Source organism: Heterocephalus glaber, unplaced genomic scaffold (genome assembly GCF_053883595.1).
Source record: "Heterocephalus glaber isolate CG9 unplaced genomic scaffold, H.glaber_assembly_v1.0 deba00001472, whole genome shotgun sequence".
Taxonomy (NCBI): Eukaryota; Metazoa; Chordata; class Mammalia; order Rodentia; family Bathyergidae; genus Heterocephalus; species Heterocephalus glaber.
The window spans coordinates 11,634,145-11,652,459 of record NW_028258315.1 but is presented as its reverse complement, the minus strand read 5'-3'; the positions used below and the strand labels follow the sequence as shown (position 1 = coordinate 11,652,459).

Here is an 18,315-nt window from a genome sequence, read left to right as displayed (position 1 = left end):
GTTCGGAAAGGAGGCATTAGACAAACTGCTGCGCACACACAAAAAAAGCTTGAATTTCATAGTGAGGAGCCTAGGGGATGCTGCGGAAGATATATACAACTGGAATAATAGGGCATTGCTGTTCAGATTGTTTTCTAATTGCCTAATTTCTTGTCTCTCTCCATACTCCGCTATAGACTTCTTAAAACTCTAAATCTCATTTCTTTTAAGTCGCAGTCCTAGAGTTGAATACAATAGACTTCATATGCACACAATAAATTATTAATGTTATCATCTTGGAAGCAGTTTCTACGAGGCTATGCATTTGCCTGGGATAAAACAGTTTGGAGAACCACCATCCACAATTTTCATTTGTCCCCAAATAAATAGAAAACTCAAGAGCAGCTTTGGGAAAAAATCTTGCAATGCTCAGGGCCTTGCTTTGAGAATATCTGGCCCCCTTTCGCCCACTTTCCCAGAGGGCTGAGCAGCCCCTGCCCCCAGGTCTGGAGTGCTTTTCCTTTTCTAAAGCTCCCGTGACTGGCGTGCCACCTTTTATACCTTGCCCGAAGCTCATTCATACCGATGTGTCACCTCTCCCGGGAAGCTGCATTTTTAGCCTTCTTTTCAATGTGTAGCATGAAAGCTGCGTCTCTGCAAAAGGAATTTCAGGCGGTTATAAAAAGTTAAGGGGAAACTAAGACGCAGGGCCCAGCTTTGCTGTGTGCATTCAACACCTGCAGTACTGATGGTATTGTTATGTGACAAAACTTACATCTGCTACATAAATTCCTTCGCATGACTCAAACACTACTGCAAAATAATGTTTTTATTTACATTTTCATTCGAATTTTTAGTTGACAAATCTTAATTGTATGTTTATGGGTACAGTGTGATGTTTTGATAAATGCATATATTATAAAAGGATTAAATTCAAGTAATGAGTGTACTTATCACTTTACTTATTTTTTAATATTTTTGGGATAACTTTTAAAATCTGCTCTTTTAGTTTGACAAGAGGAATATTTTAGCGCTCTATTTCATTCCTTGGTGACCACAGTTAATAATAATTTATTAACTATTTCAAGTGTTGAGTACATTTTATCCATTCGCATTATATGACAAAAGTAATCAAATTTTTAAATGAAAAAAACATTTGGCCCGAAAGGCAAACTTGGTTTAATCATGTTGAGGTCAAAGTGTTTTAGGAGGCTTTGGAATTCTGACTTGAAAGTACTACAGAATAACTGGGTTCATCTCTCAACATCTTTCTCAACGGCTCCCTCGCGTTCCCCCTTCCCGGGGCGGGGCGGGGGTGGGGTGGGGGCGCTCGCGGGTGTGCCCGTGCGCATGCGCACTGGGAAAGAAAATGGACTCAATGGGAGGACTTGCGCAGATACCAGGACCCTCTGCTCTGAGCCACAATGAAGAACTTTCCCAGACTAGGCAAGCCCAGGTACTACTGAAACAAAAGTGAGAGCAGAGCCATCCCTGTGCCGACAGGAGCTTCTAAAGTTAATAACAGTGTTGGACATTGGTGCCAGTTATAGATACAGAGGCGTAACAAGTGGAGAAGAGGAAGGATATGCTTTTATCAGTGCCCACCATGTGCCAGATAAAATGAATTGTGAGTGTGTTGGAGTACAGCTGGAATTTCATACCTATTCGTGTAACTTTATAAATACACTCACACAGCCGAAGTAGACATGAGCAAACAAGGCAGCAATATGCTTGTTTTGGTCAGTGCCAGACTTTGCATAAGAACAACTGGAGCAGCAAAATAGAAGTGCCAACCACCATTTTGTCTTGTTGCCTGAGGCGATGATCTTTCTAGATGGATTTTCTGAAGTGGACAGTTTCTATCCTTTGCCCTTCTGTCCCCTCAGCTCCCATCCCTTCCTCTCCAGTTATTAGAATGGTTAGAGTAAGCAGCCAGGAACAACCCCAAATAATGGTAACTTCAGAGAACAGAGCCATTGGCAGGGATTTTAGATAGAGGGGAGACCCAAGGAAGACCCAAGGGGGGGACACAGGCTGAGAAAACACTTATTTAGTATTTTCAGTATTTGAGGGAAAACAGCACAGAAGCAAAGAACCCTACAATAATCAAAAGGCTACAGTCTGTAGAAAATATATTTTTTCAAACATAAGATAGGGGTCGTGCATTTATAAAATTCTATACATGTAAATAAGACATAAAAACATATCTGATTCATTCATGCAAAGGAACTACAGAGAGACTCAAATGAGGCATCTGCATTAGACTGAGTAGTGCAGAAGGAAGTAACTGAGGACATTCTTGGCAAATAATTTTAAAGTCAATGCAGAGGGATGAAAATAGAATTAATCAACCCATATGTGCAAAGGCCCTGGGGTAGGACTTGGCAATGACAATGAACAAGAAAGTGAAGGAGGATACATGGGGAAAACATAGAGTGAAGCCTGACATGCCTTGGAGAGGGGAAGTCACCCATTGTGCATAGCTTAGTGGGCCAAGGGAGGAATTTGTTCTTTATCCACCTACAATGGAAAGCCTGGAGGAGCCTAAAATAGAGGGTGCAATTTCACCTTCACTAATGCACACCAGACTAAATATGATGTAGTTTATTGTTAGTGCTCTCTTCTAGTATGAAAAAAATATTTGACTAACAAGGGCTTAGATAACATCATTTTCACTTAAGAAGAAGCCAAGGAAGAGGCAATGCCAGGTTTCTCCAGCCACTCAGCAATGTCTGGGCTCTGGGTCAGCTTCTGCATGTCCTTGGGACTGTTCCCACATGGTCACAATGTTGTGGTCACAGCGCCAACCATCGTGTGCTTCCTCCACAGAAGGAGAGAGCAAGAAACTACGTCCTTGGAGATCAGGAAAAGAAAAACTATTTTCTAGAAACTGTCCAGTTCCTTTGCATGGGACTGGGCCTATGCCCCTGCTGAGTTGCCAAATGCACCAGGAAACTTTGTCTCTGACGTGTTCGGATCGTGCAGTGGGAGGCAAGAATGGGTGAGGGAGTGGCTTTTGGTAGGAGCCACGAGAGGTGCCAAAGCTGGGTTTTATTACAGCAGTAAACTGTGCACACGCTTGTGTCACCCACACAGAGTGAGCAGAGGGCTGGACACAAAGCAGGGCAAGGCTGACCCTCGCCTGGACCTGCTGGCTGGGGAGCAGTCTAAACACCCTGAGGTGGAGGACAGGGTGGCCAAAATAAATCCACACTTGCCTAAATTATTTTCTTCTATCCAATGGTACTACACAGTAACTTTGCACATGAGATTATCCATAAGCACATGCGTGGGAGCAGTGAACCCCTAATGACCATGTGCTTGTAGTGCATGCTCTGCACTTGCCCTCAGGCGGAGGCCTGTCAGGGCTCACCCGAGTCCCCGTGGTCTCCGTGGAGTGCCACTCGGCCCTCTGCTCACAGCAAACAAAACTGTTGGCCTTCCCCGCTTCTGTATGACGAGGTGACAGCACAAGAGGATTCTACCTGGACAGTGGTAGTCTTCGCAGCTGAGGTTGTGGGAGGTGAATCATTGCTCTTTTCTAGGCTTGGAACCGAATTTTAACCTCGTCTAGCTCCATTCTTCCATCATCTCAGAATAGTTCCAAATTTCTCATTCTCCCAGGGGGCCTAACTCAGATTTTCCAGTTATTGCTGTTTGCACAAAAGAGAGGCAGGCCAGCATCCCCCAGATATATGTTGTTTTCTGCTTCTTTCTAGGGCTCATTGGAAATATGCTAATGACCCTGCCAGACTCCAGCATGATGAGCAATTTGGAACGCTGCCCTCTTGCCCACTGTGATGGAGTGGTAAATATTCATCTGCCTCTTTTGTTCTCATTAGACTTTCCATAATGTGTTCCCAAGTCCCTCTCCCAGGCCCTGGGCTCTGGCTGCTCACCATCTGGGAAGGCAGGGTTTGCAGCTGTCTCTGGGTGGGGCAGTGCGGCTCAGACTGGACCTGTTGTAGACTATGCGGTCAGAGGTGTGGAGAGAAGAGAGGGCACAGGAGGACCAGTGAGGAGAGAGGAGAGTGTCAATAGAACCCATCAGCTACATCCAAGACGCATGGTGGATTATCTTGTTAATGATACAAAGTAAGTGTCAGCTGCCCTGCTCTCTGGCCTGCTCCCTGCAATTGGAATCTTCGTGTTCCACGCCCAGCCTCTGATTCTGAAGACTAAGAGGGTACTGCAATGAGGGGAGGAGGAAAGAAAGAGAAACTGTGAATGAAGTGAGTAGAAAAGAAAGATAGCAGTGAGATAACACAGTTGGAAGAAAATAGCGGGCTCATTGCTGTATGAAGTGATGAGATAAAATCACTCAGAAGAAAAGACTAGTCCAGCTCCAGAAATCTCCTCGGACCATTCACTAGAGGGCCTGCTGACGTTCAGACCCCGGGCACTGGGTAGAGAGTGACAAACAAGGACATTATCTCTGCTCTCTCTCGTGGATGCAAATCCTATCAAGGGAGGTGATGAATAAACAAGTACATAAATCTATGACACAGGCTGGGAACTAAGGGTTATGAAGGGAAATGAATACAGGTAAAGAGACAGAGAGTGATAGGGGGGTGGCCAGAGGCAGAGCTCTTCCTAAAGAGATGGTATTTGAGGAGAAACTCAAGGGAATAAGATAGCAATGAGCCCAAGTGTCTGAGCACTCCAGCCTGGGAGGACCTGGGTATCCCACGGTGGGAACAGCCTATGAATGGGAGCAGAGAAGGAAGGCGAGGGGTGGGGAGGAAAAGGACTCAGCCCAGAAAAGCACAGAGGAAACCATTTAGAGAGCAGGAAGGAAAAGAGGATGCAGTAAAGGAGACTGAGAAGCCACAGCCGGCTGGGGAAGAGAACAACCTAGACAAGTCTATTATGTAGGGATGGAGTTAGGAAGGCTGCAGAACCAGGTCCAGGGTTGTAGGTAATGTTTTGCATCTTTAGCTGCGTGGCAGATATATGAGTGTCATGTTATTCTTTATACTTTTTTGAATGTATGGAGTATTTCATGATATATTTATGATTATTAGACTAATACTTACATGGGCCAGGGATTTAGCTCAGTGGTTCCGGTGCCTGCCTTACAAGTGCAAGGTCCCGAGTTCAATCCCGTGTACCAAATAAATAAATAAATAAATAAATCAAACAAAATAAAATAATAATTACACAATGAAGCTTCAAAAATTTGTTGGAATGGACATCTTAAGGCAAGTGTGTTGGAAAAGAGTGGCAGTGGTAATCAGAGAGGATGTTTCACATAGGAATTTTTGACGAGGTGTAGCGGCTGGCATTCAAACGAATGCCTATGCTAGGGCATTGAGAATAGATGGCAAAGGCCTGGCAGATATGTTACCCATCTTTGCGTTACTATAACACAATTCCTGGGATTATTAGCTTAAAGGAACGGTTCGTTTCAGCTTATAGTTTTGGAGGCTTCAGTCAATGGTCAGTTGACCTTGTTTCCAGGCTGTGGTAAAGCAGTACACCATAGCAAGGAGCACACTGAAGAGCAAGTTCCTCATTCCATGGCAGTCAGAGGGAAAAGAAAGAGAGGATGCGGAGGGGCCAGGGTCCACAACCCCCTTCCAGGGCGCAGCCCGGTGACCTCAGACCTCCCACTAGGCCTCAACTCTTAAAAGTTCCCTCATCTGTCCGGAGTATGGCAACCAAGCTTTTACACCTGGGCCTCTGGCAGATAATTGAAGATGCAAACTACAGCAGTAGTGTTTGCTGGTGGAGAAATATTTAGTGAAGTTTAGAGACATTTGCAGCTTCATATCAGTTTATTTTCTATCAAGTTTAAGTAAAATTCACTGTGATTTTCCAAATGCAAGTAGCTTCTATAGAATACTGTGTGTTTGAACAATCACTCCACATACTGCTTGTCTAAATCTATCCATCCAGCCAACCCTCCACACCAAAGAGCACACAATGGATTACAATGCATATTTCATTTACCCCACAGTGTGCTTTACATTTCTAATTTAAAATTTAAATCAGGGAGTTTCAAGTACAAGTGCAAACAGCTCACTTCCTAATAAATCAGAAGCTCTGATGGCTCTGGGCCCAAATTCGCACCTGGCCATCTTCTGCTCTATCTGCGTAATCCCTGACCTGTCCAGAGGGAGGGCCCTGCTCCATTTTGCCTCAGTTGCCTCTGCTCCTTAGTGTGCTGCAAGCAGAGAGAAGAGCATTGGTTGCAATATATCATCCTGCTTGGGCTGGGATTTTCCCTACAGTAGAAAAACAGCTCTCCATAGCCATGGGAAAACCCCAAGGTAAAATGAGAGGAGTGAGTGGATGTTCCTACAGCCAGCCCTTCTCAACACGGGGTTCCTTTTGACTATTGAGGGCAATATTGGCTTAGAGATCTAGAATGATGTCCACCTAGGACCAACATTACTTTTCCCCTTTCTTTTACCTTCTTCCTTGTACTTCTCTGCATTATGTCATTTTTCTTTTAGATGAAATTTCATCATTTAAAAAAATAGGTGTCACACACATATATGCACATATACAAATATATGTATACATATAATATTTATATTAACACACATCTATGTGTACATTAATAACTTTCTATACATTGATTCTTTACTTGTAACAAATCTATACCTGTAAAGATTGTAGTATCTGGAAATCAGTCAAGAGGAAAGGATACAAAGAACTCTTGGAAGAAAGGAGAGTACAAAACCCTTGAAGATAGTCTGTGAATCTTCTCCTGAGATAAGAAAATGGGCTTTTCAATAAGATTCTTTAGACATACCTCTAGGGATTCACACATATATATATGTGTATGTGTGTGTGTGTGTGTGTGTGTGTGCAATGTCTATACATATGTGTAACCATACATCATAAATGAGGTATTTGTTTATTAGACATTATTTAAAGAGCAAAACAAAAGATAGATGATTGGGAACAGGGAGACAGAGTGGAGTCTGGAAATGGTTCTGGGAATGGGCATAGGAGGAAGTGGAGGGGAAGGGGAAGGTAAAAAGACCAAAACACAATATGCATATGTACCAATCCCCCAAGATGAGTGTATTTATTATATATCAAAAGTGGGCACTAATAAAACATTTTTAAAAAGACTTTTTTAGAATTTCTAAACAACGGCAGAGAATAAATGCTGTGTTACTTCTCTAGAAGGAAAATTCTTAGAGAAAAGGGTCTATTCCAGAGAAAGCCACATCCAAATTAGGGAGCTATTTATTCATTTTTTTTCTAAAGAAAGACTGACAAGGAACTTCATCTGAATATGTTAATGAGATTTCGGTTAAGTTGTATTTAATCAGTCTTCCTAGTACTTATCTGTAATTTACAAAGATGGATCATTTCCCCCTTCAAATTATTCAATTCAGTCCCCAGACATTGTCCTCAACTTTCTGTAAGGCAGAAATGATGGAAGCACAGGAGACAGAGGCAGCAGTTCACACCTGTGAAGGCTTTCAAATTAGGGTTTCATTAGATTTCTTTTTCTGTTTTTTCAAAACACACCAGGGGTATTTATGTTTTCTGTCTTTAATCACTTAACAACTATAAACTACTTCAACTATGCTGAAATAGGTAATAAATAAAAATTGCAAAGCCCAAAAGTGATGCCTTTGAAATGTAATGTTTCCAAGGAATTCTCTGCTTTAAAACTATACCAGCTAATCAAAAGCCATTTCTTATCTTGATGACATGGTGAGAAAGGTATGAAGCATTTGGACCGGGGCCTAATGTACTTTTTAATCCATTCTTTGGAGTTCATTTCTGCACTTTCTACTCTGCAGATGATTTTATCCCTTCCTTCCCTGGACCCCTAAGGCAAGAACTGAGCTTCACTCTGCTAGAAGGTCAATCGTTGGTAAATACCAGTTTCCATTTATCATAATCTCCTTTCTGCAAAGACAAATTGTTCTCTGTCCTGAATCCAGGTTTTCTTACAGGCTTTATCACCAACTGCTGTTCGGCTTTCAATGTATTCCTTAACCTCCCTACTTCCCACACTTCTACAATATACAAGAAAGAGGAAAAACATGAGTATTTGTAAACCAAAATATTCGTGTGTGGTTAAAAATTAGGTTAACATTGCCTCATGCATTTAAAATGTATCTAAATCTATCCATTTGAAATGCAGGAGGCAATTACATCAGATATAATATATTGTCTCTATCCACATTTAATGAATTCATACATGCAAAGCACTTAGTATGTGGCACACATTGCTCAAATCACATTAATTATTATTATTAATATATTCCTTAAAGTCTTTTCTATGTCTTTAGTACCTGCTCTCTTCCTAGCACAGTCCTACTGCTGGACATATATCAATGAATGAAACAGAAAAGTCTCTTCTCTCGTGCACCTTGCATTCTGATGGGAAGATCCACTGATTAAATACATACTTCATATATGAAGATTAGAGGCTAAAAGCACTGTAGAGAAAAAAATCAAGTAGCAAAGGAGCATAAAGAGTATTGGAGGGTGTGGGAAGAGGCGGGTGGTTTGTAATTCTGAATAAGGTGGCCAGCGAACAAAGGCATGGCGGAGGGAGGAGAAGGGGCTAGGAAGCGGGGAGATGTGTTGTAGGCAGAGGGGGACAGTGTGTGTGAGGAGCAGCCAGTTCAGGGTGGCTACAGATAAGCGGATATGGGGACAAATTCTTCTGCATTCTCTGAACCCAAGGACTGTATACCCCCAACACTCCCTGCCTTTGTTTGTTAGGGCCGGCATATTGAATGCCATAGACTGCAGGGCTCAACCACCTGAGACATATTTCCTCATAATCCTGGAGGCTAGAAGTCCACAGTCGAGGTGTGGGCAAAGTTGGTTTCTCCTGAGGGCTCTCTCCTTGGCTCATGAATATCTGTATTCTCTATCTTCACTTGTTCTTCCCTCTGTGTGTGACTATTTTCCAATCTCTTATAGGGACGCCAGGAAGACTGAATTAGGGCCCATGCTCATGACTTCATTCTACTTTAATTAACTTTTAAAGACTGTCTTTAAATATAGGCACACTCTGAGGTGCTGTGGTTAGGCCTTCAACTTATACATTTTGGAGGGACACAACTCAGCCCATAATATCCATATTAATGTCCTCTGGTCACACATACCATGCTGAAATCCTCTTACAACAAGGCTTCCTTCCTACTGCAGGGATCTTGTTATGAGATTCTACTGTCTCCCTTCCCATTTAGGGGAATCACCTAAGAGTTTGCGCACATTTTATGTCTTTCTCAAGTTTAGAAATGTTCCCCGTGTTCACAAGCAGAGAAGTGTGGGATTCTGAATTGATTATACACAGTGAAGACATAATAACCTTTTCGGAAAGGTAGGCAAACACAGAAGCAACCAAGGAAAGAAAAAGAATGTCATTATAAGGGAAAGCAGCTACCTGACAATGTCCTGATTTCTCTATTTTTATTGCTAACACTAAAAGAAAAAGAAGAAAGAAAGGGAGCGGGGAGAGAGAGAGAGGGAGAGAGAGAGAGGGAGAGAGGGAGAGAGAGGGGGGGGGGAAATGCTGCTGCATGAATAATCTCAAATTCCACATCTCCCATGGCTTTGTCAAGAGCATCCTTTTTAGCAGAAAGATTGACTTTTCTCCTTGTCAGTGGATCCACCAGAGCTATTGCTGGAGAACACATCTAACCATTGTTTGTAGACCTTCCACTGGTTTAAGGATGTCTTTTGATCTAATCAAAAGCTTTAGGCCAGTCTTAAGATCTACTGAAATTTCAATTCTTATTGGGCCCACCTGGGTTTAGCCACCTAGCTCTCTTTTGTTTTAATAGTGCTTTGACTCTTTCCCCTAACCTCAACCCCACACAATAAAAGGCCTCAGAGAAAGCCAAGTTAAAAAGAAAAAAATTAAAGTTTGTAAACCATGTCTGTGTCTTCCCCCCAAATTCTGTTTTGCCAAAACCATGAGGAACAATGTGCACATATCTTTACAACCCACACTAGCTCCTCTGCATTCTGGTGTTCCACCCCTTCTAGTCCTGCATGACCTTGAGCTTTCTGTGCCTCAGTTATTTCATTTGAAAGAGAGAGAGAGAGATTTCTGAAGCTTTAGAAAACTTAGAGTAATATCTCAAAAAAAAAAGGAGTACATAGATCCATAAGTACTTAGAATAGTGACTGGTTCCTGGCAAGCAAATATATAAAGTTCTATTGTCTGTGTTATTATATTTTTCCAGGAAATTGCTCAAAAGGAGTAAGGGATTTAGTGCTGTAAAACATTCATGTAAGTTAACTGGAAGTGTAAATCAAGAACCAGCAAAAATAAACTGCTACAGTGCTGCTTCCCTGATTGAAATATCATCATTAATGTAGAATTGACTTAAATAATTTTTACGATCTTTCTTCTCTCAGGTAATCAACAGTTGTTTCTTAAGAGATAAATTGTATTCTTTTTGAAATTATTTGGGGAGGGGCATAGCATCAGGCAAGTAGTTCAAAAAAACAGTAAATGAGTGACAGAGTTGAATTCAAATCCAGGCCTTTAGTGGATAGTAAACGTCCCCCAATGGCCTGTGTGTGGACAGCTTGGTCCCCAGCCTGGGCACCATTGAGAGGTGATGGAACCTTTAGCCGGTGAGGGCTAATGGAAAGAAGTTAGGACCTGGGGGCTGCCCTTGAAGGGGATATTGTGACCCTAGCCCTTTCTTTCGTCTGTCTTTGCTTCCAACACCTACTTCTGCCCTTATGTTCTGCCTTATCACAGGTCCCAAAGCAATGGAGCTAATCAACCACGGACTGCCAATTCTGAAACCAGGAACCAAAATTAATCTTTCCACCATTTAAAGTGATTAATCATAGGTATTTTTTTCATAGTGATGGAAGCTACCACATAAATCCATGATCCTTAAATCTACATTCTTCACTTGATCTTAACCAAAAAGCCGAGAAGCAATAAAATCTACATTCTTGATTGCAAGGTAGTTATGAGGTTATGGAACAACCTATCAGACCTCTATCAGTGGCCCCAGCAGCTTCTGAGGCTATGTCACAGCAGGAACAGAGAAATTTACCAAGCAGAACTGTAGGAATTCAATGGAAATTATGCGTCCTTGGTCTATAATTAAGATAGTTTAAAGAATCCAGGGGCAGAGATCAAGATTGAGGGAAAATGTTAAGTGTGACGACGAAAAATTATGTTTTTTGAGCATTCATAGTCCACTACACTGCACAAACAATAAAACAAATAACAACACAGTTCTTGACATGGTCTTTGTAGGAGGCTGAATGTGGCTGAACCCATCCTCAGCAGGCACAGGACCTTTCCACGTGGATGCTGTGGAAGTTACTTGCTGGAATTAAGATCTCAGGCTGCAATGAAACCACACCACAGGCAATCAGAAAGAGGGGCTTTAACCAGCTCCCAGGTGCCAGCAATCTCTGCTCATTAGTGATGATTTGTCGTTAAACAGTCAGCAGAATCAGAATGGATTTTTTTTTAATTCTTCTGATACTTTGATGTGACTTTTTTTCCCATAAGATCCAATTTCCTCATATTTTACTTGATTAATGTTGGCAACCCCTTAGGTGTGTTAACAGGTGGTGTTGCTTAGTTATAGGAGGAAATTAGCACACATCAGAGATGTTGGAGATCGCTCCCACTTGCAATCACCTTTCATTGCAAATAACTCAAGCAGCTTCCCACCCACCCCTTGGGCAAAGAGTCTAGGCAACACAGGAGCTGCCCACAGCGCAGCCTCCTGCATCAGGCAAAGTCCAACGCTTTGTCTTCATTAGAAGTTTGGCAAGAACTGGTTTGAGTGCATAAAATATTGAAAATAATGTAGACACAGCACATTCATCTCCTAGGCCAGCCATAACTACCACAAACTGAGTGGCTTGGAAAACACACATTTATACTCTCATAGCTCTGCAGAGTGGCAGTCCAGAAGCAACATGTGGGCAGGACTGTGTTCCCACCAAAGACGCCAGGGAAGGACTTGTTCTAGGCTGCTCTCCTAGCTTCTTGTAATTGCTTGGCTGGAGGCAGCACAAGTCCAACCATTATGTGACATTTTCTACGTATGTGTGTGTATTCATATTTTCCCTTTGTAAAAAGACACAAGTCACATTGGACTGGGGCACATCCTGATGACCTCATGTTAATTTCACTACCTCTGTAAAATCCTATCTCCAAATAAAGTCTCACCATGAGGACTTCAACACATGAATTTGGAGGGAGCTATAATTCAGCCCATAACACCCCTTAACATTATCTCCAGCAGCCAAAACTGCAGAGGGAAAGAAGCAAGTACCATGTTGTATAATAAACATGTGGGCGTCAGAATCATCCAGAAATGGATATAAATTCCAATTTGGTCACCTGTGACCTTAGTAGAGTCTCTTTACTGATTGCTGAATGGTAGGTCATAATTAACTAGTAAATTTTAAATTATACCTTTGAAATGCATTTATTTTACTTACCAAATATTATTTTACAAATATAAATTCATGCAATCTTTATACCGACCTTAGGGGGAAGGTACAGTTGTAACACAGAAAGCACACACATTAAGTAATTTACTAGTCATACAACCAGGAGAAAGAAGAGGGATGATTCCAAACTAGCAGCCTGGCCAATATCTAAAGACTTAACTACCACATCATGCAGTAAATTTTGTCCTGCACATCTTCACTCCAGATGTTTTTTGGTACCAGGGGTCAAACTCGGGGCCTTGTGCTTGCAAGGCAGGCAGCGGAACCACTGAGCTAAATCCCCCGCCTTCACTCTAGATTTTGTAGTGGCTTTGCAGCTGGCTCAGAGGGAGAGCCAAAGTCCTTAGCACAGCTGACAAGCCTGTAAAGGATGTCAGCTTGTGTGACCTCATCTCCTATTACTTCCTCCTCACCCCCTCTGCTCCAGCCAATCTGCAGCTCTTGAACATGCAAGCAATCTCAGCCACAGGGCTTTGCCCTTGCTGTTCCCTCTGCCTGTAATACTTCTCCAGCTTCCATCAGCCTGCTCCAGTTATTAGCTCCAAAGGCACTCACTTCTCCACCTGGCCATTTCTGTACACCTTATATTATTTCCTTTTCTCTCTGTCACTCATTACTATGTGCATCTTGTATACTTATTGTTGCCTGCATGTTGCTCATTTTTTTCCATCCGCATCAGAAGCTTCATGAGGTCCATGAATGATACAAGCATAGCACATGGCTTGTGAGCTTCATGAGTGTTTGTATGTTTATTAACTGCTTAGCACATGCACAATAAATATTTGAAAAATGCATACATAAACTAGCAAATTAGATGACTGCTACTAAGCCTGGTCTATAGGTCATGTTCCATGAATAATGAATGGAACTGTTTAAAACACAGAAACCAGAATTAATGGAAAGTAGCACCGAAATGAGTTGAGAACAAAATAATCTCAGTTGGGGGGATTTTTTTCTTACTATTTAGGAGGATGCACCAGGTGGAATTCGCTGTGCTTTGGGCTATCCAAATAGTACTTGAGTAGAAGGTTCAGTATAGAAAAAGTACTCAGTAGATGGGGGCTGAGGAAAGCATTAAGACAAGGAGAGAAGAAAGAACAGTGGGAAAGAACAGAGGCTGGGGAATGGATGTGGTTTGTCCCCTAAAAGTTCGTGTGCTGGAAACTTTGTCAGCATCGAGGTAGGTGGTGAGGCCTTGAGGGAGCTGATTGGATGATGGACCACCATCCTCAGAAGGGATTAATGCCCATCACATGGGAATGGGTTGGTTTTCCTGAGACTGGATTGGTTACTGAGAGTGGGTGATTATAACACAAGGCCTCCTCTTGTGCTCGGTCCCTTCTTCACCCAGTTGTTTCTCTTTCCATTTCTCCACCACACCACGCCATGAAGCAATCAGGAGGCCCTCCCCACAGGCTGGTGCAATGGGGCTGCCTGACCTTGGACTTTGAGTCTGCAACATGGAGCTAGAAAAAGTTCTTTATAAAGTATCCAGCCTCAGGCATTCCATTAGAGCTATGTGAAATGAACTAAGAAGGTGAAGGTCAGCCTTCCTGGAGGAAGAAAGGAAAGGGAGAAGATTTGATCACCTATTATATGCAGGGTGAATACCCACTAAAGTGCTGGCGACACAAGATTAAAATCCAGGCTAGGCCCAAGAGACGCTGTCTGCCTGGCAGCCAGATGTGTCCCCCAATAGAGGATGCACAAAACCGCACTGTCTGCACAGAAATGTCCTGTGCATGCCTCCACTCTTAACTTATGAGGGGAAGGGATTGCCTCTGAAGCCCTAAACTCCACATCTGAACCCACAATTTTACCAAGACCAGCATGAAACTCCTTAGGCAGGGGTGACTTTCTGAGACATTCCCTATCCTTGGTATTGCAGAGCAGGTCATCAGCAGGAGCCTGGCATCAATTCATTTTCTCACTGCCTCACAAAAACCTAAGGCAATTATTTTCTGACAGGCTTTTTTGTCTCTTTTTCGCTGTTCTCAGCAAAGGAAAAACAATAGCTTGCAAGTGATTCTGGGTGCCTGTGTCGCCTCTATAATAATAAATGACCACATTGAAAGGCCCGCAGAGGCAAACCTGTTCCCTAGGAACTGCGTGTTGGCTTGACAATCCCAAATGTTTAAAAGATAAATAGGCCAAACCCAGGTTGTGCTGTCTGTGACTAATGAGAACTACACCAGGTGCTACTACTCAGCACCGATCTGAAACCAGAGCCAGGGTTGATGAGAAATCACCTCCCCACCCCCCCAAAAAAGAAATCACGCCTCCCCAGTTCTTCATACACTGGGCCCCACAATTCTGATGTGAAATGTCCTTATCGGCACTGAAAGTCCTTGCATTCCTTGCAGACCTTTCTGGCACAGAAGCACATAGTGACGCTGCTGCTATTTAAGGCAATTTCTAGCTGCTTCCAGCGACAAAGTTCAACACACTGGGCCATCCTCCCACCAGCTCCAGGGCAGTGGGAGAGGCTTCTTGGATGACGTCACTTGGGATTCAGACCAAAAAATGCAGAATGTGCTGCAGTGCACGGTGTCTGACAGCTACCTATCTGCATTCACTATCTGAAAATGTGGGCCCTTTTCCTGGGATTCAGAGAGCCAATTCTTGGGGGGCTTGGTTCACAAATGCATGTTCTGTGTCTACATTCACTCCATAGACCTGAAGGGTTGTGTCCTGTGATTAACAGAATTTTCAGGAAATTGAAGGAAGAGGGAATTCTGATTTCCAGGTACCTCTAAAGGCTGTTACTTTTCTGACCTTTGACTAAAGCTCATATTATAGAGGAAGGGGAGGTCAAGAGAAGATGGAAATAAATGCCAGTATTCCCAGTTTTTGTTGTGGGTGGTGAGTTCAGTGCATTTATTGACTTTAGTATATTTAATATTAAAATTTAATATTAAAATGAATTTTCATATTAAAATGAATTTAATATTAAAATGAATTTCATATTAAAATGAATTTCATATTAAAATGAATTTTCCACTCCTTTGTTTATTCAACCAAGATTTATCTACAGTATGCTTTGCTGACACAAAAGGCTGGAAGAAAAAGTGAAGGAGAGGAAAGAGGGAAAAGTGACCCAGACATGTACTGAATCAAATGTCCAGGGGAAATTAAGAACTGACACTACCCAGGTGCAGTGGTGCACACCTGTAAGCCCAGCACTCTGGTAGGCTGAGGCAGGAGGACTGTATGTTCAAGTCCAGCCTGGACATCTTAATGACTCCTTGTTTCAAATTAAGACATAAAAAACAGGGCGGGGAGGTAACTCGCTGTAAAGGCCCTGGATTTAATCCCCAGTACCACAAAACACAAGCAAACAAATGACACTGCCTTAAACTTTAGTCAATAATTTTGCAACACTGGAAACATAACAAGAAAATCAGACATGCACTCCAAATTATGAAATAGAATAAATCTCTCAAAATACAGAAGAAAAACACTGCAATAGAAAGTAGTAGAAAATTAAAATTTGTCCCGTTATAGTATCAAAAGTTCTAATTTTTTTACTCCTGAGAAACTAGAAAATATGGATTTACATCAACTTATTTTTCCAAATTACTGAATTGTAGAAAAAAATTTCTTAAATATAGAGGGAACCATTCTTTTAATGGTGAAACACATTTGGATTTCTTCCTATTTCTTTCCATTTTACCAGTCAGCAAAAGTTTATTTTGGTGACATTTTCACAAGATCCCCACATAGCCATCAAACCAACCAACTTATAAAATGTTCACCACAAATATATTAGAAAAGAGCAATTAGGCAAAGGTTTTTAAAACGAACTTCTCAGACGATAAGGTTTATTTCTTAACTCTCCAGCTAAGCTTTTCTAGAGCAACTCTTAATGAAAACAAAGTAAGATGAAAATAATTTCAAGACTGGTGTTAGGATGAGAAGGGAAAAAATGGTTATCAGAGATGTTTATTAGGAATTTCTCCCCAAGTCATTGGTGAAAATTGGAATTATGTACATTAAATCCAAAATAATTCATCTTGTGATTCTCTAAACAGCAGACCACACCTTATAATGTGAAAAAAGTTTAATTTTAAATGAAATAAATTCCTAGAGAAAGAAAATTGTGTACTGTGCTTGAAGATGCCTATGTTAATGCAAGAAGATGAGACTCATATGCGTCAATAAGCAACATAAATGCGATTGCTCACAAGGTTCCAACCCGCTCCCAGGTACGCAAAGTACAAACCTCAAGAGAATGACAACTAATTTAATCAGAGAGTGCATGTTCCTCTCTAGGTTCTTAGCCCTCAGGAGAGGCGAGGCCTGCCCTAGGTACAGTTGTGTGCCAAGGATTACATGTTGCCAGAGAGGAATAGGAGACGTTTTTCTGGGGAGTTCAGTTTATTCAAAGCTTTTTCGAAGGATGTTTGAGACAATGGTGACATTATAAAGTAAATGCAAAAGTCCATGACTTTTTTTTTTTTAATAAAAAGACTTCCAATACATTCCAGGCCTGGAGCACACTATTTGGAGCTACATATTTTCTCTCTGTAACCCACTCTGTTTCTTGTTGGTGTTGTCTTGTTGCTACTAGAATGAAAGCTGCTTGAGGGTAGGGGTCTTATATTCCCAGTCTTGTAGATTACTCAGCAAATATTCATGGAATGAATAAATAAATACTTCTCCCCTGGGAAAATCACTCTATCACTTGTCCATTCACTTCTGCATCTTCCGATTCTCTTCTTTGGCTCTTGTTTCTTAACATAAAAAGAGAAATCTTCAAGATCCCCCATTTTCACAAATCAAACCATAACCCTGAAGACCCTCATGAATCTTTGTCTCTGCTTCCACATAGTTCTCTGCTTTTCTCCCTCTACCACTACCCCGGGTGATGTCACCAATACTCTGGGTTTCAGCCAAGGAAGTCCACAAGGTGACTTCCAGTGACATATGCTCTCTGGCCCAGCCCAGTCTCTGGAGCTACAAGACCTATCAGATGATTGCTTACTACTCATCCCCTGTATGCTTAACAAGCAACTCAAACTCTGCATTTCCAGTATGGGCATCAACATCATTGCCCGCTCACCAGCCTTTACAATACCCTCCTGAGTATTCCCTGTATGAGACACCCTGGTCCACCCAATTTGTCCAAGCCAGAAACCCAGATGGCTGTTCCTCCTCCTGAGTTCTTTCAGTTTCACCTCCCGAGCCCATCTTCTTCTAGGGTCCTTGCTCAGCCCCTTGCACATCCTGACCCTTCAGTGGGCCTCCCGCACGGCTCCTTTCCTTACCATCCTTCTCCTCAGGGATGCTGGACACGCCCCCTCTGAAATCCATCACGCTGATCCACAGCACGTTTGGAAGAGAGCCTACCTTCTTCCATGAGCCAAGGCAACCTACTTTTCCCACCTTGTGTTTTGCCATAATGGTCCTCCGCTAAACTTTCCCCTGGCCACTGCCTTCAGCCTCCCTGTTCTCATTCAGGTGAACATTTCTGCCTGGAACTCCCATTTCCCTTTTATTTAACCTGTGCTTATTTTTAAAGACTCTCTTCCTTTTCAGAATGATTTAGATGCTGTTTCCTGGACCTTCCAAGGCATCCCATGTATACTTTACTAGCAAGCATTTCCCTGAATTGAAGTTGATTCACCTACTACCTCTATCTCTCTACACTGTACACTTTTGAGACCAAAGACTATGTCTTTACACATTTTTAAATCCCTCATTCTTAGCTCAGTTCCTGGCATAGAATAAGTGCTCCATAAACCTTAAATGCAATAATGATTTTCTTGTCTGCTCCTACTGTAGAAGAAAGCTAAATAAATCTTAACTAAATGGAACATGACACTTTGGGAAGCTTGAGATTAACTTAAAAAATGAGGTTAGTTTCCACAGGAGTCTGAGAAAAGAATTCTAACACTGGTT

General features: G+C 42.1%; 1 long non-coding RNA gene across 1 annotated transcript in view; it reads left to right on the top strand.

Annotated features, from left to right (window-relative positions):
• Positions 1-1,434: 1,434 nt before the first annotated feature.
• Positions 1,435-18,315, top strand: part of LOC147826192 (uncharacterized) — a 40,732-nt gene continuing 23,851 nt past the window's right edge. The window contains exons 1-2 of the long non-coding RNA XR_015439313.1: positions 1,435-1,606; positions 3,699-3,787. This is a non-coding gene — a long non-coding RNA (uncharacterized LOC147826192). The remainder of the gene's footprint in view (positions 1,607-3,698; positions 3,788-18,315) is intronic.